Source organism: Ambystoma mexicanum, chromosome 3q (assembly GCF_040938575.1).
Source record: "Ambystoma mexicanum isolate Mex_15411 chromosome 3q, UKY_AmexF1_1, whole genome shotgun sequence".
In the NCBI taxonomy this organism is placed as follows: Eukaryota; Metazoa; Chordata; class Amphibia; order Caudata; family Ambystomatidae; genus Ambystoma; species Ambystoma mexicanum.
Window position 1 is genome coordinate 800,539,336 of NC_090926.1, and position 22,542 is coordinate 800,561,877.

The following is a 22,542-nucleotide window of genomic DNA, read 5'->3' on the forward strand; positions in this document are numbered from 1 at the left end:
GAGCCCAGCAGGCACGTTAAGGGGAATGGCTGTAGACTCTGAAACACAATGACTGAGTCTCACTTAATTGGGCATGCAGGTCAGAGAGGCCACCATGCATACCTGCCTACATTTGAAAATCAAAATTCCTGAGATGCTCCGCCCACAGTCACACAAAACTTCACCCATTTTCACGATTCCTGCATATGTCAAAAAGGTAAACTCTGTTGTGATGTGATGTCAGAAATTTGCAGTTCAAATTGAAAAATGCACATTTCATTAAATTGCCTTTTCACAACCACCCACATTGCATAGGACAAAAATCATTTGCCTTCCCTAAAATCAACACGTTCAAATGTGCACATGTAAATTCCAATTGGTTTTCCCTGAATTTTGCAGTACCGAAATTGGACATTTCACCTTTGTTGTTTTTCATCAGATTATGTAGTGCAGTGGTGAGTAGTCCAGCCTGCAACCGGATGGCTGTGGTTCAGCGGGGCTGAGTCCACCCTAACCTGGGCAAAAAGAACGAAAGCAAATGAAACGAGCATTCACATTAAAAGTCAACAAAAAAGAATGAAAGGTGAAGCAAAATAAACGCGCGTTATTTTGCTTCACCTGCATTCTTTTTGCCAATGCGCTGGAAGCGTTACAGTCATTGCTGCAGAGACAAAGCCACACTCAGGCAGGGAGTCCGAGGCAGGGCGGGTCGGCAAGCATAACCAAAAAAAAAATGCAAACAGTGAAAGCTGTCCCCCACCAAAATTCCTGAGATTCCAGGAACTTTCCCGGAGATCCGGAGAAATGGTTGAAATTCCTGAGTCTCCGAGAAAAATCCGGAGGTTAGGAAGGTATGCCACCATGGTGCACATGCGGAGGGCAAGGATTACCCCTGCCCCTCCAAGACTGGGTGTTCCCCAGGCTCTCCTGTCAGGTGCTGGGCCTCTGAGGTGCTAGTGCCCTGAAGTGCGTGGGGGGGGGGGGGGGCAGGCTGGTGCGATCTTGTCCATGAACAGTCCCCACCCTCCAATCCTCTGAGGCACTGGGCCTCTTGATACTGGTGTCCAATAGTATCATTCAGGGAGCTGGTGCGATGCTCATGACCAGCTTCCCCCTACACCCTAAGAACCACTGTGTCCCTATCCCTCCCTCCAGACCTACACCACTGTGTCCCAATATCCCTCCCTCCCAGAACTAAGCTCAACATGATTTTTAAAGTAAATGTAATTTTCCGCTCCCCGTCTCCACCCCGGAGTCTTGCAGGAACGTTCTAGGTTTTCCGAAGAAAATCCAAATTGAATTCTCAGCCAGCCAAGAGCACACGGATTGCTGCTGCTCTTGCAGGCTGGCATCAAGTGCCACTAGCTTCCCCGGTTTCCAGCTCAGAAAAGTGAAGAAGGACAAGACAAAGTCAGACGCTCCAGGGTCTTGTAGAAACCAGTTCCCCATTCCGAAGAAAATGTCCACTTGCACCGGCAGCCACAGCCTTCCCGCTTCCCAAATCCCGCTCAGCGCTCACTAAAACTGCTCCAGAAAAATCACAATAATCAGGGTCTTGCAGAAACGTTCCCGGTATCCCGAAGAAAATGCCTACTTGCACCGGCAGCCACAGCCTTCACTGAAATTGCTCCGGCCGGAACCGCTTCATTGCTCCGGAAAAATCACAATGATGACGTAGGCAGTCACTTGAAAAAGAGTGGGCGGGCCGTTGCTAAGGGCCCGTTTCTCGCATGGGAACTAGTCGCTCCCCAGGTACAATGGACAGGAGCATCGTGCATAGGGGCGGTGCTGTGGGCGGGATCCTGCAGACAGTTACGGTGGGGGCGGCACCAGGGGCGTTCCTAGCCTTCCTCTCAGACTCTGGCCTTGAGTCAGAGCAAACCGGCTGGACCGGGAGAACTGCGGTGTGAGAACGGAGGCCGAAAGACGGGGGTAACAGGAGCCCCTCCCCGGGCAGCTGAGATAAGGTAAGGCGGAGGCGTCATAGGACATGAGGAGCCCCCCCCCCTCCGATAAGAACAGACTGAGGTGTGGGGGAAATATGGGTCAGTGTGACCTCCAAGAAGCAGAGACTCAGGTGAGGGAGAGGGATGAGACAAGTGGATCCCTCCCACCTTCAGACGCAGCTACAAATTCGCGGAAGTGGCAGAACAGATCACAGATCGGGTGATCTGGTCGAAAAGAGTTACTGATCCCGCTAGATTTGGGGTCTGGCGCTGGGAGACGCTTACAGGGAACGGATACTTAAATTCAGGAGAGGGGCTCTGACAAGAAGTGTGCATAGCTCTCAACTCACCCGCCCTGAAAGCAGCTCCATCACCCGCCAAGTCTCTGAGGTGCCCAATCACTCCTATGGGCTCTGACCCGCCAAAAGAAAATCGTCTGTTTTCACCCGCCTTCATGACAAAAAAGGTTGGTATCTATGAGTGTGCCCCTGGGTACAGACACCTGGGGCAGATGAGCCACCCACCCACCCCCTCCGGAGGAGCTGCACTGGGATGTGACAGATAGCGAAATAGGAGGACCCATAGTAAATACCGTGTCTGTGGGTGAGAATGGATGAGGTGAAGCAGAGCACCATTGGTCTCTCCCCATCCCCTCTCTTTGAAAAATATAGAACCTGGCCTGACAGAGACAATGAATGGGCCCTCTTCTCGCCCTTAGGGCAAAGGGCAACATCACCCCCCCCCATGTTCACCGAATCATAGTTTATGGTGACGGGAGCTAAATCGTGTGAATAAACTGCATTGGATGTTCACTGACAGGACATTTTGGAGCCTGCATCTACTGATAGGAGGCGAACTTCTTTAAAAACATTTTTTTAAAGGCCGTTGAATGTTTCAGTGCCTTCTTTCACTCATTTTCCTAGTGACGATGTCATAACATTTTAAGCCCCTGCCGCACAATCACTATTTAAAAAAAAAAAGAGAAAACATGCTCGCCCCTTCTCTCATGTATTGTGCTTCTTCTCAGATTTAATGGAGCTAGATTTAAAACGGTGGATTAAACCGAAACGGGGAAGGCAAAGGGGCTGGCAGCGTTCGTGTGCTCAGGTTTGGAGGGTATGATTCTCCTGTCATTTGACAGAAAGAAAGGTTCGATATTGGCACCGTACTTATGAATGCACACACTTCCAGAGTTTGGTATTCTTCCCGGTACACTTCATTACTTCCACTCGTCATTAGTCACAGCTCTTACCATGCATTGGCAAATTAACAGTTTTGGCTTGTGTATAGATAATACTATTTTTCCTGTCACCGCTGTCATATGCCCAGGTACTCGCACCATTTGCCAGCAGTGTTCATCCTCCTGCCAGTTAGTGCTGTCATGGCAGTGCCTGCCAACTGCCCATCCCAGGCTTACACAAAAGCCGAAACATTAGGCTTTGCTAATGCTTATTTCTTTTTGAGTGGAGGGAGGGGTAAGTAAGCAGGTCAGAAAAAGAATGCCAATGCATCTTGGCATTTCCTCGTCTCGTTTTTCGCTAGAAATATATTGATTGGGCTGCTGCCACCAATGAAAACACTCAGAGTATAAAAAACATAAAATATGTTGAGCACCACACATATCGAAACCAACAAATGTCATAGTAGTTATCTGAGACGTCAGGTAGCAAGAGGGTGGAGGTTCCAGCAAATATAAGGTGACTTTGTTCTTTGCCAATCCACATGTGTGGTATTCATGCTAGTTACTATAATAGCCGTTGAATGATTCTTGTTCTCTCCCACCACTGTCGGCCACTTTCCCCTTATTAGAGACAGTGCGGCCTGAACATGTGTGTATACCTACCTCAGGCACTCCTTTCATTCTGGCATTAAGATGTCCACTACGCTATTCCGGATAACTTTATATAAATAGCATTTTGCAGAATGGAACTTTTAACTATATATAAGATGTTCATTTTACATACCTGTGACAGCTATTGTTCTCAAATAATGACACTGCTCATATTCTACAAAAAACTTTTACCAAACTGTTTTCACTTGCAATTTTTCGTTTGTTTCATTTTTATTTGTGTTAATTGTTTGTGCAACCCTCATGTGCTTTTCTAAAATTAGGTATTGATTATCTCCCGAACAGAGAAGCTGATTGAAGCTTATTCTGTGCAAACTTTACCACAGACTTCGATTTTACGCTTCTGTCCCCATTTCCTTTCGAGCAACAAGGGACTCCTGATCTCTCAAAATAAGAAATGACAAGCACCAAGTTTATTATTATTGTCAAAATATGGTATTTATTGAGGATGGACTTAGATTTGCAAAGCAAATGAGTGCTTCCAATTAGTCGTAGGGAGAAGTACACAGCAAGGGAAGCATATCCTGAGGAATCAAAACATGGGAGCGGGGTAATAACAATTGGGGATGAGGCGAGGGGCAACTCTGCAGCACGGGAGCTACAAACAACCAGGGAAGAAACTGGGGAGGAGGAGAGCAGATCGCTCAGGTCAGGTGGGGAGTGCATAGGGTGTGGGCCTAGGTCTAAGGAGGAGCCATTCCTTGAAGAGCAGAGTCCTGACCTCTTTCCTGAAGTGTCGAAGTGAAGGAACGAGTCTGGTGTTAATTGGGAAGAGGATCCAGAGTCTACAGGTGTAGATGGAGAAGGCCTGTTATTTTATTCTTTCGTTCCTGCACAGGTGGAGTTATTCTGCACATGTCGTGGCTTCTAGTGGATCATAGGCCTCGGTGAATGCTGAGCTTCTTAGCGAGGTAACTTGTGGACTTGAGGGCAATGGCCTTGTAGACAATGCAGCAGAAATTGATATATGCTTACAGCAGAAGCCAGTGGAGCTAGACGAGGGTTGGGTGGTGCAGTCACATTTTCAGCTTCCTTTGAGTCATGCTGCAGCATGTAGGGCGCAACTCAGAGGTGCCATGGTGGTCCACGGAAGGCCTTCCAGGAGAGCAGCGTGGGAGCACCAAATTTTGGACAGCATATATCAAGTTATTTGCTGGAATCTTTATTTTCTGCAGGAGGGAAAGTTGGTACCAAGCTGTTTGTGTCTTCCTTGCTATGCTCCTCTTGAAGCAGAGGTGTCTGGTGATATAGAACCCACTTGACTTTCATGAAAAACGTTGTTCACCATAAACCCAGATCTGTATACAAATTATCCCTTTTTATGATATGGATCCAGTTGATAATTGTGTAACAATGTACTGTTATAGCGCAATCCACTTATAGTATGCAACAGTCCTGCAAAACAGGTTCTCGGGTAGTTTACACTCTACCTGCGATCTTTAGGTTACAAATGGACCACCATATTTGTGCATTAACACACTGCTCTATCGTAGCACCGTTAGTGGATAAAAGGGCACATACCTACTGAACCCTTGAGCGGAGGCATTGCAAGTATAAACACCAGACTGCTGAGAATAACATTGGTGCAGGCACTGGAGATTATCGATGGGTTTGTTCTATCTTTGCTCTGAGTCAGTCACAGTTGATCTATCCGTCAATTTCTTGAGCCCTTTCATATGCATAACAGCCAGAGTAAGCTGATGATTTGCATTTGGGTATATTTTCTACCGACGTGTACACAATTAGAAAATATATGCATATAGTCATGCACACAAATGTGGGTGCCCCTCGCACCCTTATGTCCATTTAAATACATGTACAGCCTTTAAAGGGATGGTCTAGTAAAACATTTTATTCAAAACATAGATAGGCAAGATAAAAAAAATACTAGCATTCTCCGTTTTAAAACTTCCTATGTCAAATTTTGAGCTATTCAAGCTCAAAATTCGCAAAAGCAAGCACATGGGCGCATCCATTTTGTGAAATGGAGGCCCTCCTGTGCTGGATTTTGCTTTTGCGGCACTAATGAAGGAAAAGCCAGCCAGCTGTAGTAACCAAAGGCTACCGCTGGGTGGCTTTCCCTTCATTAGTGCTGTAGGCGGAGGACGGGGACCGGAGACCAGAGCAGGAAAGCTGCAGCTGAATCTCGGTAAGTGCTATTTATTTTTTTTAAAAAAAATAAGCACTAGCTGCGTTTTTTTTTCTAAGTTTTCCGGGCTGGAGGAGCCTGAGAAACCTGAACGAACAACCGCAGCGTTTTCCAACACAACCGCGTTGTTTCTGCCTGAATCTGCTTTCCCATTTGGGGTTCTGGTAAAGCAGATTCAGGCAGAAACAACGCGGCATTGCGGAAAACAACCGCGTTGTTTCTGCCTGAATCTGCTTTTCCATTTGGGGCTCTCGGGCTCCCCGTGGGAAAGCAGATTTAGGCAGACAACGCAGCATTTAGCATTTCCCATTTGGGTCTCTCGGGTTCCCCATGGGGAGCCCGAGAGCCCCAAATGGGAAATCAGCTGTAGGTAGAAACACTACGCGGCATGTACACATAACCGCGTTGTGTTTCTGCCTGCTGTGGCTTTCACTTTGGGTCTCCGGTGCTCCACCGGAGACCCAAAGTGATAGCCACAGCAGGCAGAAACACGCGCGTTTGTGTTGGAAAACGCTGCAGTTTTTCTTTCCAAGTTTCTCAGACTCCTCCAAGCCGGACGAGCCTGAGAAACTTGGAAAGAAAAACCGCAGCGTTTTCCAACACAATAACGTTGTATTTATGTTTGCGGTCACTTCAAAAGCGACCGCAAACATAAATACAACGTTTTTAAAGCTGCGGTTTTATTTCTAAGTTTTCCGGGCTCCTCCAGCCCGGAAAACTTAGGAAAAAAAACGCAGCTAGTGCTTATTTTTTAAAAATAAATAAATAGCACTTACCGAGATTCAGCTGCAGCTTTCCTGCTCTGGTCTCCGGTCCCCGTCCTCCGCCTACAGCACTAATGAAGGGAAAGTCACCCAGCGGTAGCTTTTGTTTAATACAGCTGGCTGGCTTTTCCTTTATTAATGCCGCAAAAGTAAAAGCCAGCACAGGAGGGCCTCCATTTCACAAAATGGATGCGCCCATGTGCTTGCTTTTGCGAATTATGAACTTGATTAGATCAAAATTTTACATAGGAAGTTTTAAAATGGAGAATGCTAGTATTTTTTTTTATCTTGCCTATCTATTTTTTAAATAAAAAATTTTACTAGACCATCCCTTTAATCCTTCTGAAGTAAATATAATGAGAAGCATTCGGTTGCAGGATTATTAAACCTATTATTTAAGCCCCAAGCCACCGTTTGGTGTGTGGCAAATTACTGTTCCATGCTAACACACTAGCCAAAACTGTTTGTTTTGCCAATGCATGTTTTTAACAGGAATTCATGCGAGAAACTGATACAAGGACATACATTTCTTATAACTCAAGTGGCTGAAGCATACGCCAGGAGCTAGTTTATAGCTGCAAATAACCAATCGCCATTTGGAATGATGCTCAGAAAGCACAGAGCTATATTCAGTGATCCCCTTCTGTGGTGATCAGTGGACTGACTGTTGCCACTGCGATGAGGAAGATCTCCTTGGATGCTTGCAATAGTTAGCGTCCCAACCTGTCTCTGGTTGTCAGTGGACTGACGGTTGCCACTGCGACCAGGATGCTCTCCTCAGATGCTAGGTACACAATTGTTAGGGTCTACCACCCATCTCTCTCCAACCCTTATGACGAAATTTCATATCCAGCGCCAGCGTCACGTTCGCGGAAGTTACTTCATTCGATAATATGACCGGCTGCAGCGCTTCTATTTATATTTCCTTCTGGTGGAGATTACTCACTTTAGCATCCAATCAATGCATGTGGAGTTGCATGGCTACGTTCGAGACTTGTTTTATTCAGTAAGAATACTTGGCGTTATATTCGTAAGTATGGGGGATCCTTTGCTTGAGTGTTTCCTAACTAGTTATCTTCATTCCATGTTTCAGAACATCTCTCTTTAAGGAGATTGTACCAGGTACTTTATGAATATGTTTACACTCGGGGTGTGCAGCATTTCCTTTTTTTGCACGGGATGAGGGTTGCGTAAATATGGCCTTTTTACAGATTTTAGTGCTGTTTATGCTCTGCAAAAAACCTGGGAGTTTACCCATTTGAGGTTCATAGGTACTACTTTTAAACTGTGCTTTCAACGTCGTTTTACTTTATTTGTGCATGGATTAGACTATGACTCATGGGGAGTTTACCTGAAAGAGATTAGTTCTAGGGAGCAGTTCTCTTTTTAGTTTATCCATTTGACAATTTATGTTCCATTGGAATTATTGTGTTCTGGTAAATCCGCTCATTGACTACTGCCCTACACGGCTGGTTGTCTCATGGTTTATGGCCATTTTACTTAAAAGAGATGAATTTCAGAGAACTATTCTTTGTTTAGTAAATCAATTGGTTGTTTTGGAAATGTATCCATTCACTACAGCTGTTGGTGCTGTCTCTTAAATGGTTATTTTATGAGCTTGTCTTGATATTTTCCTTCCGTTCATTAATTCTTTTAGATAACCACTGAAGAAGGGAGTTCTCTCGCGAAATGTGTTCGGTTCACATTTGAAAATTGAAAAAGATATTCTATGTTGAATAATGACTTTGAGTGTTTATTGAACAGCATCCAATTTATGTGATCACTTACATAAGTTTATGTTCTACGTTTGAACCGTGGTTGTTAACATTGACTGTTCTCACAGTACTTAGTGGTGCAGGGGGCAGGGTTTCAATTGGATTTGGAAACCATTTCTCTTTTGCAGATGCAAATAAGCCATCATGCACTCCTGAACTTTGAGCCGTTGTCTGAGAGGTTTTCTCTGCTTGAAGAAGGAGCACTAATAGGAGCTGCTACGTGCCTCTATTGAGCACGTGGATAAATAAATACGAATCCCTCCTTTGTACAAAATCTTGCTCCTATAAATGCCATATTCTGGGTACGGTGCGGGTGTGATTTCATTGATCAGTAAACCATGGATAAGTAGTATCGTGCTGACGTCCTTCATTTCTTTTTCTGGTTTTTCCTTAGGCCGAGCCAGGAGAAACAGGTCGTCTAGCTCTGAGTAGATTGCAATCTCCTTCTGATGCAGAATGTCAATGATTGGTCGAAAACCTTGTTGAAGACTGTTTGTGCCATCTTTTAGTCTGAACCCTAGGTCATGGGGAGGAAGGATAGCTTAGAGGCAACACGTTTTGTCTTGGAAGCAAGACAACGCAGCACAACCAGTTCGAATCCCGAACCTGCGCCTAGAAACCACTCCTGGTACTAAGCACGTTATAAATGAACAATTATAAATCTACATTATAATTATAATCTTAGGTACTTTTTGTGGAGTATTCCTCATCAGGATATGAAGATAATCAACATCGCCATCAAATTCCCTTTCTGTACCATGGGAATAATTCTCTGTACGGTCTTTGTTTTTAAAGTATATTGTCTGCCCAAACCAAGTGACGTCTTGCAGATTAAGCACAAGATGAAAGTCCCCTGATGATTTGGCGTCCAGAAAGACCATCAAATAGCCAGCCACCCTTTTATTGTTTCTTTTGATGACTTGGCATCACAGCATTCTTGTCGAGCAATGACTAAATCTGTAATGGCAATTGCCTTTTTTCAATACGTTTCACAGACTTGAGATTGCACCGAAACATTCTCTGGTGAAGAGAAGCAAACATGATTGGGCACCCATTCCTTATCACCCTCATCCCCTTTTGTATGAGGATGAACTTCTGATGGCAGCGAACATCTTATAGGACCTCCAACTAGTAGTGCCGCCCTAGTTTTGGAATTGTCAAGATCTCTGATTCTTTTGCAGTGGTGGAGAGCAATGCTTTGCTCAGCCTTGAAATCGCCTCCTCTCCCACGTGGTTTTTGCTGCAAAAATTCGTCCTCGCTCAAATTGTCTTCATCGTGGTTGTTGAAAGGCTGTCTGCCATCTGTCTTCTCTATCTCGGTGTGTTTACGATCCTTACAGACCACGTGGCTATAGTCTTCCAATTGGTCTTTGAAAACCGTGGTCCCTTCAAATTGGATTTTGAAAGCTGTGATTTTTCTACGAGGCATCAGTGTTTCAGTCCTCTACATACACCTGCCTTCTTGCAGCAACGGTGGCTCCTATTTCATCTGTCAAAGTTTGATGCTTTGCCCATTCCAGAAAAGCTTTCTGGAGTGAATGAAAATCCCTCAGGATTGACTGTGCTGTATAAGTGACCTATGTACTCCCTCGTCCCCTTAAACAAAGGAAGGCGCTGGCCCTTGGCATCCGCCTGGGTTGAATCCTTTGTCAACATGGATGGTCTGCCTTTGCATGGAGCCTTCCATGCAGCAGGAGCTCCCCAGACCACTGCAGGAGCAGTGGCCTACCCAGAGATTCCATCTGATGTTATCTGCGGTAAGGTCTTTTGATGAATGCTCTTAAGAAGAATCGAAAATCTAGTTTTGCTGCAACATGGTTCGACTACCCCACGAATATTCTTATGAGTGCATCGCTGTGCTAAATAGCACCCTGCCACCCGTGATCAGGTTCCGTTGGCCTGTGCTGGGGTGCTTCTGCTTTTTGTGCCTAGGTGACTCCATTGTCCATCATGTGGAAGGAAACCCCTTCCAAGAAGGCCGCCTGACCCTACCTCGTTCCACCTAACCAGGCCCAGTATACAGTGAGGGGCACCGATTGGCCTCCAGGCTAATTTAAACAACCTATCCCGTGCGCTGGCAGGCGGAAGCCGGCCCACGTCAGCAAGGCCCAGGGAAACCAGGCTCTCACCTGTCCACAGCCTGTCACCAGCCGATCACGCTGTCCGCCAGACACCCTGTTCATTTCGGCCCATCTCTCTGAACACGCGCTCTAAAGGTAACTTTTTCACCCGGCATCACTTCGCCGTCCTTCCCTTCTGCCGTAATGTACTGCCTATGGACTCTGAAAGCCTACACTATTCCTTCCGAGAGAAAATATATAATACTACATCGTGTACGGCGTTAAAGCCTAATGTAAAGTAAATGCTCACTGCTTATGTTGAATGCGCCTCCTTGAAAAATCTTCTATTGTATTAGCCTTGCATCTGTATTATCTTTTGTATCTGTTGTTCGTACCGATCTAACCCCATCCATCCTGATCAGCATTTGAACTTCCCTGTGCTAGTTACTCATTCCCCCTGCCCCACAACGTTATTTGACTACCACGGGCTAACCTAGAACACTCGCTCGCCGCTGGATGCTGTTAATATATTCCTATCCAAACCTCTAATTGAGCGCATTGCCTTTCGACCTCTGTGACTGCTCCCACTTTGACTATTGATATCTGTGTCAAGACTTCTCTTTCCCGTTTGAATGTCATCTGCGTAGATACTGTTACTGCATACTTATGCCTATGTGTTCCCCCCCCCACCGCTGTTAACCTAATTGTGTGCTGTTAACCTAACTGTGCTCTGCGTATCATAGTGCTACTGTGGCCCAGTGCTCTGCATACGGTGTGTTCTTTATCTGGACTATATTTACACTGTCTCGATTCTACCTGCCATTGATCGCGCGTGGACTTCATTATGTACTTCTTGCCACCCTATTGCCTCATATCCTATTCTTACTACATTATTGACTGACTTGATATGTAACTTGTAACCACATTGCACTGTTCCTACCTATCTTGATGGTGCTCACATCACCTGTTGAGAATCCTGTGCTTTATATACTGTTTTCACCCACTACCTTAATGCCATAGGTGGATTTTAGATTCACTTTATTGCCTATTGGACATCCACTCTGTGTATATAGCTAAATTGTGCTCACATGGTACCGTCCCTGAGTGCATGTTTGTGTGTATATTGCTTCTGAGAATGTGTGCTTTGTACTCCCCATCCATTTGCCATGTGTCTATGCGGCCCACATGAACTGCATCACTGTCCCCATTAGTCAGTCAAATATACCCACACTGTCCAGGATACTTTGCGCTACCTCCCGGTGCTCCCTGTCGCGCTCCGTGACCCCGTCAAGCCAAACATGCTATTTCAACATAGTATCTACATGGCTACAGTGGCCATCATACTCCTCCTAACCAGTATCTTATAACACAGTGACTGGTGGCTTTCGCCATATGAGGCTGGTCAAATTCCACCTATCCTGTCGAAAATGACAGTCAATAGTCTCAGTACTGCCCATCCAAACCACCTTAGCATCATAGGTCTCAGAGCATTTGCAACATACCCTTGCACCACTATTGCTAGAAACCTTAAACTCCTTGCCAGACTCTCTAAATTGCACGAACCCCCTATGAGATCCTTACCCCCAATCAATAAGAGGACTAACTGTCCTTCTGGCGTGAAGCCTTTGAACTCCAACCAACATACCTCTGGGTCTGCCTCTCGAGTCAATGCCACTCGCCATAAGACACCTAAACCCAAGTTAATTGATCAGTATACACTTACTCCTATCCATGGTACAGCCAAAATAGAGGCACTCTCCCTTAAAGGAGCACTCCTGAACGTGAGATCACTCGTTGCCCAAGCCACAGACATTTCCAACCTAATTTTGGAAAGTAATCTGGACTTCCTCGCCATTTCTGAGTCCTGGCTTCACAATGCCGCAGGACCCTCGCTTATGCAAGCCATCCCAGATGGCTATGCGATATCTAGGCAAGATAGAGATGGAACTCGAGGCGGAAGTATTGCCATTATATCTAGAATAAGTCTCTCACTGAGACTAGCCCACCCACAAACTCTGCAATCTTGTGAAATCCTCATGGCGAAACTCCCCCTATCCAACTCCCAGTCACTCACGATCCATTTAATCTACAGACCACCTGGTCCTCTTGGGACATTTGAGGAGGATATGTACAGTATACTAGCCAACAACCTTAAAACAACTACCCAATTACTACTACTAGGTGACTTCAATCTAGGTTTCAGCGACCCTGCAGACAAGCATTCCCATGAAATAGCCAACATTATTACTGCATTAGGACTGTCACAAAAAAACGAACAAACTCACCCATATCAAAGGGAGAACTTTAGATTGGGTAGCCGACTACAATTGTACCGCCAACATCACTTCCATCTCGCTGCTAGTGTGCACAGATCATTCCCTTGTGTCTTTCACACTAGCAACCACCAGATCACATCCCATGGTCCCCCAAACTGTCCCACCTTGCCCAACTAGAAATAAAAAGAATATTACAGTGGAAAAAGTGATCCCTGCCATTCTCCCCAAACTAAACTTACTGCCTGACAACTTACACCCTGATACTTTGGTCCATGAAAATAATAAAATTATGCTCGCCACACTGGATAAGATCGCACCACTCAAACCTAGACCAAGTAAACCCAAAGCCAACCTAAACAAGTGGTTCACTCCACAATTAAAGGACCTACGTCTCCTAAAATGAAAATGTGAATCCACCTGGAGACTGTGCCCGTCCAACGAAAACAAAGTCAGACTAGCTACAATCTCCACGCAATACAAAAAAAAAAATCTGCCTGGCCAAACAAAATTCCTATAACGAACGTATCGCCAATTCCAATTCAAGTATGTGGGAACTATTTACCATACTAAAAGAAGTAGAGTCTTGGATTCCCATACCTGACATCTGCATTTAAAACAAATCTTGGTGTTCAGATGTTCAAAACGCTCTAGCCAATAAAATAAAGACCCTCCAAAATAAAATAAACCTTAAAAAAAGACTCTTTGAATATACAGCACCCCCCTAACACCCCTTGTCCCAGTGACACCCCTAAGGCCCAGATCACTAGATTCTGCTTCACTAAAACTTCCACCCTAGAGGTAGAGAAAGTTATCTTATATCTTAAACCCTGCAACTGCAAAGGGGACCTCTGCCCAGCTCAAGTCATAAAGGATGCCGCCAGAGACCTGTCCCCATTTATATCCAAATTGATTAATGCTTCCTTCACTTTTAGTACCATCCCTGCCAACCTAAAACAATCATGGGTACTCCCTCTCCTAAAGAAACAAACCCTAGACCCACTTATTCCCACCAATTACCGACCTATCACGACGGTACCATTCCTTCTCAAAATACTGGGTAAGGTTGCATATACACAGATCCAAACATTTCTTGAACTACACAAGCTCCTGGGAGTAAGACAATCGGGCTTTCGCCCACTACATGGGACGGAAACTGCCCTGATCGATTTAAAAACATACATTGATGAGCTGAGAGATAAAGATAAGACAGCCCTCCTCCTACTTTTAGATCTCTCAACTGCATTTGATCTTGTGGATCATAAGCTCCTGTGCAATCACTTGGACTCAGCAGCTCACTTTTCTACAGAAGCCATCAAATGGATCAAATCTTTCCTGAGCGAGAGAACTACGAGGGTCTTCTCACCATCAGCAGCAGTGGACCCCATCCCTATCACGTGCGGTGTACCTCGGGGCTCTTGTGTCTCCCCTACCCCGTATAACATATTCACCAAACCTTTGTTCGATGATCTGGACCTTCTGGGTATCACCTACACTAACTATGCAGATGATACAGATTCTCCTCCCTCTTTCTGGGGATTATAGCAAGGATTTGGCGCTGGTCAACAGGGTGTATCATCATCCAGGCATGGATGGCCACACATGGACTATGCCTGAATGATGAGAAGACAGAGTTGATCATCTTGGGTACCCACTCTAACCTTAACTAATTAGACCATGAATACTCTTCATTTACCATAGATGGAAATGTCATTAAAGTAACTAAGAAGGTAAAACCCTTGGCTTTTACCTTGATTCAACCATGTCCTGTGACAAACAAGTGAAATCACTGGCTTCCAATACCGCTTACACATGTAAGCTTATCAGGGCAGGTAAACCATTCCTCTGAAATGATAGCTGCATGATCTTGGCTAGAGCATTAATACTATCGAGATAAGATTATTGTAATGCTCTATACAGTGGTGCCAATAAAGCTATCATCCAGAGGCTACATACTCTTCAAAATAATGCCTTAAGATCTGCACTAGGCATTAATAAAAGAGAACATATATCTGCTACTAGGAGGCAATATAAATGGCTCTCCAGCCATAATAAAATCTTGCTAAAAACTTTAACCCATAAAGCATTAAACAATGCTACCTCTCAGAAAGATTAAATAGAAGAACGACCCTTAGGCCGACAAGAGCTGGCAATGCCAATTGTCTCGTGGTGCCGAGATTCAGACTTACCAAGATCGGCGGTAGTAGCTTCCCTGTAAAGGCTACTAAACTTTGGAATTCCCTGCCACACCAGCTTAGAGTAGACCAACCATACTTACACTTTAGAAAAAATAACGTCAACCAGCTCAACTCCACTGACCACTAGTTTGTTCTACTTCCATTTACATGGCCCTAGCTCTCTGGTAATTATATTGTATATCTTGTCTTGATTGTATCGTAATGACCTACTTTGTAACCTTGTAAACTGCATCTCCCTACTGTTGCGCCCTGTTACCCTCGGGTTTGGTGCGCATTAGAAATAAACAAATAAACAAACAAACAAGCTTGATAAAATAGAATCGATCTGTACTGAGTCTGGCTTACACTCTTCCTCCTGCCACAGGGTGTGTTTTGGGATGAAGCATGGCATGCTGATCCTTTATTTTTCCTCCTATTCCTTCAAGATCACTTTCTTCACAACCTTCAACAATAGAAACCCTGTTTTGGTTCATTAACATTGCCTTTGGTTTTGTTCAGGCATCTGCTCTCCGACCTCCTGAGGATGGAAGCCCATGTATTTTAGTTTAATATGCTCACCAAATCTTCCTTTGGTGTCTTATTTTTTCAAGGGTTCCTCCCCTCTCGCCCCCAATGAGAACTTATCTCCAGTTGAAGGAAGAGCAGAAGAAAGTGGAATTTCATGTGCGTGGACATTTTTTTGGCTAATGTATTTTTTCTACCCATGCCTACATAATTCCCCGTCGTCTTACCACATTGTGAGCATCAGTTGCTTTTTGTACCAAGAAACAATGCATTATTCATGCAATTACTTGGGACTCTCTGGAGCTGCACATGCTTGCCTGCTGCTTGATTCAATTTTCAGAAAAACTGAGATGTAATCTGGGCGCTCCTGAGCAGAGTGGATATATGCAATTCCTTATAGTGCATGTATCTGCCTGCTGTCCTGGCCGCATACCACTCCCTGTGCTATTCATTGCTGAACAGGGCTGCCTGGCTCTGTTTTTTTCTGTATGCTGCCCACCCCATTTGCTTCCTGTCATTACCCCTGGCAAGCCCTCCACCAGGCTTTGGGGCTCTCCTCTTCTCTGCTCAATCTAGGTCAAGCAGGGACCCGGGGAGTTAGAAATGTCCCAGCCTCCGCTAACCTCTCCACCCACTACACAGGGAGCATCCAAATTCTTCTTTCTTTGATTCCACCTGGTCCTCTCATCTAGGTCCGTTTCCCAGGTGACAGAAAAAACAGGAGTCTTGGGATTTGAGGAGTAGCTGTAGTTCATTACAGTGGGTTCCTTTAGAGTGGTACCTCAAGAACTAGGTTGAGGTAAAGGGACACAGAGGTAAAACCCCAGGTCCTGCAGACACATCCTAGAATTGAAATGCAGGGGCTTTGTATCCTGCAAGCCTTTACATAAAAGTAATTATGGCAACTGGAATTTGTTGCTGAAGGTCATGGCTAAATTAGTTCAGATGGCACAGGATGTGATATCTATGCTTGAAGGGGGAGCCCACATCAACTTAGGATCAGCTTTGTCTGCACACTATTGGAGTTGTGCATTAAATAGAAGGGGAGCATTTCAATTATGGTTTTTATGTAGTCCTATTGCGTTGGGTGTAGACCAATGATTCTGGGACTGAAAATCAAGGGAATAGTCACCGAAGTGTACACCAAAACCACAATTACGTTTTGAGTAGACATGTAAAGATGTGACGGAGCAGCGGTTGCCCATGTTGATTATTGGTATTGTGCCCATTCGGTTCTGCTCTGTGATCTAATAAAACAACAATTGGTCGCTGGAGATTTCATCAACTTTCTAAAATTTTATTTTGTATTTTTCTGCAAATATATGTGAAGGGAGATCCCCGCAGCTCCCCCAGCCCCCACATTAATTATTACCTTAAACCCCCCCCCCACATATGGTTGCTACAAAAACAATTAACAAAAATGAGATTAATTTTCCCTCGACCATGTCTGCTGTGGCAAAATCCTGTGTTACCGGCCCATGCCATTATTAAGTGATCTCTTGCTTTCCGCCTCATTCATTCTGAGGTGGCTCTCCTAACCAACGCTCTTTGGTACATCTATGTTGGGTTAAGATTGAACTAAATGATTTCCATCCTAGTGGTCTGTTTGGACAGGCAGGTAAATTGTCTTCACATCAAGGGTGGTATTGGGGCTCCATTATTATGATGCCTGCAGCTGAGTTTTGCAGGGTACTGACGGCACGGCAGACCAGCCATTGAGAGGATATCCCTGAAAAACTAATATATGAATTTATTTTATTGTGCATTTGTAAGGCGCTTGTATATCAAGTACATTGTGTTTCAAAGCACCCACAGGGCAACGGGGAATGAAGAACAATACAACAATGAAAGATAGTGGCAGATCTACTAGGCCATGTGACATTCAGAACGTGCAAGTGAAGAGAGGAGAGATGAGGTAGTGGGGGGGGTAAGTGCTAGGTGTATCAAGGTCTAGGGAGTGAGCAGCTGAAAGTGCCTAGGTGGAGTGGTCACCCGCCAATAAATAAGTGCAAGGGCTGTGGTGACATAGGCCAGTGGGTGCTAAGGCAAAGTGCGGGGGGTTGGAGGCTGTAGGCGATTGGGTGTGGGAGGCCAGGACCCAGGAGGACACACAAGGGCTCTGGTCACCAATCTCAGCAATTGTGAGATTTAACAGAGGAGGGTGGAAGGGAAGGAGGAGGTGAAAAGAAAAGTCTTGACGAGCTACTGGAATTTGACAAAGAGAAATGGGGAGGCTATTCCATAGGAGGGAGCCTGCTGAGGAGAGAGATCGGCAACCAGCTCATTGTTTAGTGAAGCACCTAACACACAGAGAGTTGGTGCCAGAAGAACGTAAAGATCTGGAGGGTGAGTATTTAGTGAGAGCAAATTTTAGATAGCATGGTCCCCGGCCCCAGTGTCAGGAATCTCCGTTCCTGGAAACTTTGGCATGCTTGGACGTTGCATCAGAGCCATGTCACTCCCTATAATCTCCCAAGGTGGCCAAGCAATGGATACTCTAAATCTAGACTTGTTTTAGTCTAGTTCCTTCCTTCTCCAGCAGGGCAATTCGCAGCATTTAAACACCGCTCCGACACCAGAACGCTGCATTGCTACTACTTGTAGCTGCTTCCTGGATACCTCCCTGGCTCCATTACAACACTGATGCAGATGCCTCCAGCGCTTCATTCCTGATCCTGGTAACACTTTCCCGCTCTCCCTCTATTCTTGCCTGTTTCTTTTGCGGTGTGTGTATCTAGCACACCTCACGCGTTTCCCTTTTCTTCCCGTCCCGTCTGTCTGCTGTCTCTCAGCCTTCCTGCTCCTGTTCACACTCGTGATGTCATTCTGCAAGCTTTACAGTTTACAGCCTTCTCTGGCGTAATCCCATGCCCAAGCCTTCATCCCATCCTCATTGGTCTGAAGTATGTTTGCAGCCGTGGTTGCTGCATTACTTTCACCTCATTGCTAATTACTTATTCTACCGGAGCACTCCCTGCTCCAGCCATTCTTGTCCATGTGTGCTACACTGTTCCCATTGACCTTATCTCTGTTATCGCTACCATTCCTCGTTCTGCTTTGACAAGTACTGCATATTCATTGAGAACTACCTTCATTGTCTACAACACAGATCCTGAATGTCTAGAAACATCGGACCAGAATGACTTGCAGGGTTTTTTCCCACTACCAAGGGTTTTGCCCCTTTTTGCACGACCTCAGAAGTCGGACAGAGAAGGGGATTATCTTACTCTCTCCTTTGGAACATGTCTGCTACCTCAGGTTAGTGCAAATACTAAACCCAACACCCAGACAGCCTTGTGGATGATGCTGAGGGATTTGAATTTGATTCTTGCAGCAACCGGGTGCCAGTGGGGAGTTTCTAGGGCTGGAGAGATGTGGTCCCTGGGCTTGAGGCCAAGGATAAATCTTGCACCCCTATTCAGGATTAGCTGGAGGGGTCGCAGAGGAGAAAAGGTCAGATTAAGACAAAGGCTATTGAAGTAGGCAGGCCTAGAGAGAACCAGAACTCTAGAGACAGTTTCTGGGGGGAAAGTGACGAAAGGAAGAATTCCGTTGGGGAGGTGGAGTTGAAAGTGGGACTTCTTGGCAAGGTCCTGAATGTGAGGGATGAAGGAAAGAGGAGTCTGAGATGACTCCCAAGGTTTCTGGCTTCAGTTGAGGGAGAAGGGGGGAGCCCATAGAAGATGGCCAGAGTGAGGGACAGAAAGAGAGAGCAAGAGTCCCAATAGGAAGGATCTCAGTCTTGCTGGCAGTCAGGAATGATGGACGAAGTAAGAAAAGGATCAGACGGAAGTTTGAAGAAGCGTTGTGTGTCATCTGCATAACACTGGAAGTTTGGGGAGGAGATGGAAATGAGGTGTGCAAGTGGGGCATGGTATGTAAGAGCGCGGGAGAAATGTTCAAGCCCTGGGGGATCCCGCTTGTGGAGATAGAGGTGGGAGAGGAGAGGGAGCGCAGAATAACCGGGGATGGATGGTCACTGAGGAAGGAGGTCAGCCAGTCAAGTGCCTGTTCCGAGATAACTGGGGTATCGTGGAGTTGCTTTATGAGGATGGAGTGGTTGGCTGTATCAAATGCAGAGGAGCGATCAAGTAGAATGAGAACAGCTGGAGAGTTGGAATCAAGAGATGCGAGCAGTTCCTCACAGGTGTTCAGAAGAGCAGTTTCTGTGCCTCTGGATGCTCGGAATCCAGATTGATGGTATTGTAGGCAACCAACAAGTTCCGTGTGCTGGGTTTGTTGGGGGAGGACCAGCTTCGCCAGGAGTTTCCTAAGGAAGGGGGTGATGTATATGGGGTGGTAGTTGGCTAGACAAGACAGGTCTGCAGAAGGCTTTTTCAGGAGGGGTCGCACAAGTGAGTGCTTGAGGGAGGAGGGGAAAGTTCTAGTAGCAAAAGAGTGGTTGCATAAATCAGCAAGTGCAGGGGCAAGTGAGCCGATATAGTCCTTAATGGTTCAGGAGGAGCAGGGGGGGAAACATGGATCGGACAACTCTGGTGGCCTCATCAGGTGTGATAGGAGAGAAGGAGGAGAGAAAGGAAGAGGAATAATTGGAGGCCGTGGGAAGCAGGGGAGGGGGATAGTGACACGAGGGTGCTCAGGATGTCCTGAGTTTTTGTAGTGAAGTGTGTGGACCGTGCGTTGCAGAGGGCCTGTGAGGGAAGAGGTGAGGAGAAGACTGCGGAGGGGGTTAGCTAGTTCCCTGCAGATTTGAAAGAGTTCAGCCGCTTTGTTGAATGCACTAGAGACACGGGCCTGAATGTGGGCCCTTTTCTTGTTGCGGATGGGGAGTGTGTATTGCCTTTGGAGTAGGCGACAGGCCAGTTTGTCAGCGGGTGAGCCTGAGGTCTACCACTTCCATTCCGCAGCTCTGCACTTGCGTTTCAGGTGTGCAAGTTCAGAGTCGTACCCTGTGTTACGCTTGGAGGCATGTTTCAGGCGGATCTTCGTGACTGGCAAGAATGGCTAGGGTATTGGTAATGGCAAGAAGGATGTTGCTGAGAGCGGAGTCAGGTAGAGTCTGTAGTGGAGAGAGGGGGGATGAAGGTATATGCGAATGCAGAAATTGACACTTGTTTCATCGGACGGATGTTGGTTAACGAGGTTCGCATTACTGAGGGAGGTGAGGTCAGAGGGCCGAGAGGACCTAGGTGAGAGGAGAGATTAAAAAAAAGGAGTAGCAGCACTGACTCATTCTGACCCTCAAACAAGGTGCTACCGTGTCTGTTTCTAATGTTGTATATAGCGGCAACAAACTTCTTTCTGGCTTCTTCTGGAAACTTTTGCGAAATACGTTTCAGACTGCCACATCACACAAAAGACGCAGCAGTGCACATCAGGGACCTTTAGCACCTTAGAGGCCTGAATGCCCTTAAATGCACTCTTCTGTATGCAGTGTACATTGGTGGCCCCGTGGACACTCACAAGTGTGGTTAGAATTTCGATTTGTAAGTTTCTATCTGGGCTCCTGGTTCTATGGCGAGCCCTCTCACCTTGCCCATTTCCTTTCTAGGTTTTAACTCATTTTCAGAACACAGGAATCCTCTTAAGGCCAGTGCTGGTCTCTTCTGAAAAGCCACATTACTACCACCCCTCAAGTTTCCTCCCTGCACTGCATTTACCTCATTGCATTCAGTTGCAGCAGCAAGGTGAACTCTGAATTTTTCCCTAAAGGACCAAGTCAGAATTGTTCGAGCCTTCTCTTTCCATTAATGAAATGGCTATAGTGTTGAGGTGGTTCCAAGTCCACTGTGGCTATGTGGGTTGGGCGTAACAAATAGAAATAGGGAGGTATTAGCCCACAGTGCAGACAAAATATGAAAATACACTATTTTTGTAGGTGCAGTTTCTTCTATTCTGGGCTAAACTGCTGCAGGGGGAAAGAAGAACCAGTTAGCCAACGATTGCGAGTATACCTTTGGGCATTATGGCCCATTGCATGTGCATTATTTTTATTTACATGTTTTGTGGAATGCTGCATGGATAGCGTTGAGATTAACGTTTAGGTGTCATTTTGACAACATGCCTTAATTTCCTAAACAGCCAGTAGATTAAGATTTCTATTCTCCGATTGCGGCCTGGTCTATCTGCTGTGAGGATACCCCCTGTCTAGCTTCTTATGAGGTGAAAGCTATGCGTTGGTTCATTACTTGAAATTGTTTGATCTTAGCCATTGCAGCATGGCCTAGCCAGTTCACCTTCAGTTGACCTGTGATGACAAATATAGCATAACCTAGTCCAGGAAATTAACATAGAATACGAAACCTAAGAAAGCGTGGCACTTCAGAGTAAGGCATAAGGTAACTGCATAACAACATATAATACCATGACACAGCCTTTCCTATTAACGATCATAATCCAGCAGGTTGTGTCTCATTGCTACAGGATATGCTCGAGAAACGGGGAGATATATGCCCATTGAGCTGGAAAAGTGACTACTTTAAATACATAGGGGTACATAGTGCGTCTTCTCCACAGGAGACCTATTGTCTCAACTTTACCGAATTTTCCAGGGACTTTTTTATGTGGGCAAACAAGAAATCCCCTTCATAGGGCATATTACTGCCGTCAAGATGAACCTTTTGCCTAGGTTTTTTGTACTTTTGTCTGGCCCTCCCGGTTAAAATCCCAACCCCAGCCCTCCTGTCACTAAAACCTTCGATCCTCTAATTTATCCGGGTGGGTAAAAAGCCAAGGACTTCAAAGTGGTAGCAATGGGTAGCGTCAAGCTGGCGCACTGGGTACTCCAGATGTAATGAGGTATAATTTAGCAGAACATCTCCTGCATATTTAGCTGGTGTGAGATTGCCCAGATTCCTAAACGGGTTCAATTGCAACAAGCCATGTCTCGCAGACGTGGTTAGATAGGCTTGCATTACCACACCACACATCTTTGTATTACTCATGTAGGGCATAATGGAGGTGGGGGTAACCCGAGGATTGGGTCCTTAATCCTTGGTACTGGACAACCCTGATTTTTCCCTTAGGTTGACTTGACACTCCTTCTCTCATTGTGCTATGGGTAATTACACAGCTGTCTCAGCTA

The 22,542-nt window shown here is 45.6% G+C and overlaps 1 protein-coding gene across 3 annotated transcripts in view; it reads left to right on the top strand.

The window, feature by feature from the left end:
• Positions 1-1,785: 1,785 nt before the first annotated feature.
• The window catches only part of EPN3 (epsin 3), a 472,738-nt gene continuing 451,981 nt past the window's right edge, over positions 1,786-22,542 (top strand). For 2 of the 3 annotated variants that reach the window (XM_069654889.1, XM_069654890.1), the window contains exon 1: positions 1,786-1,946. The gene's annotated coding sequence lies outside the window, so the exon portion shown is untranslated. The remainder of the gene's footprint in view (positions 1,947-22,542) is intronic. The other variant, XM_069654892.1, reaches the window with a different exon arrangement.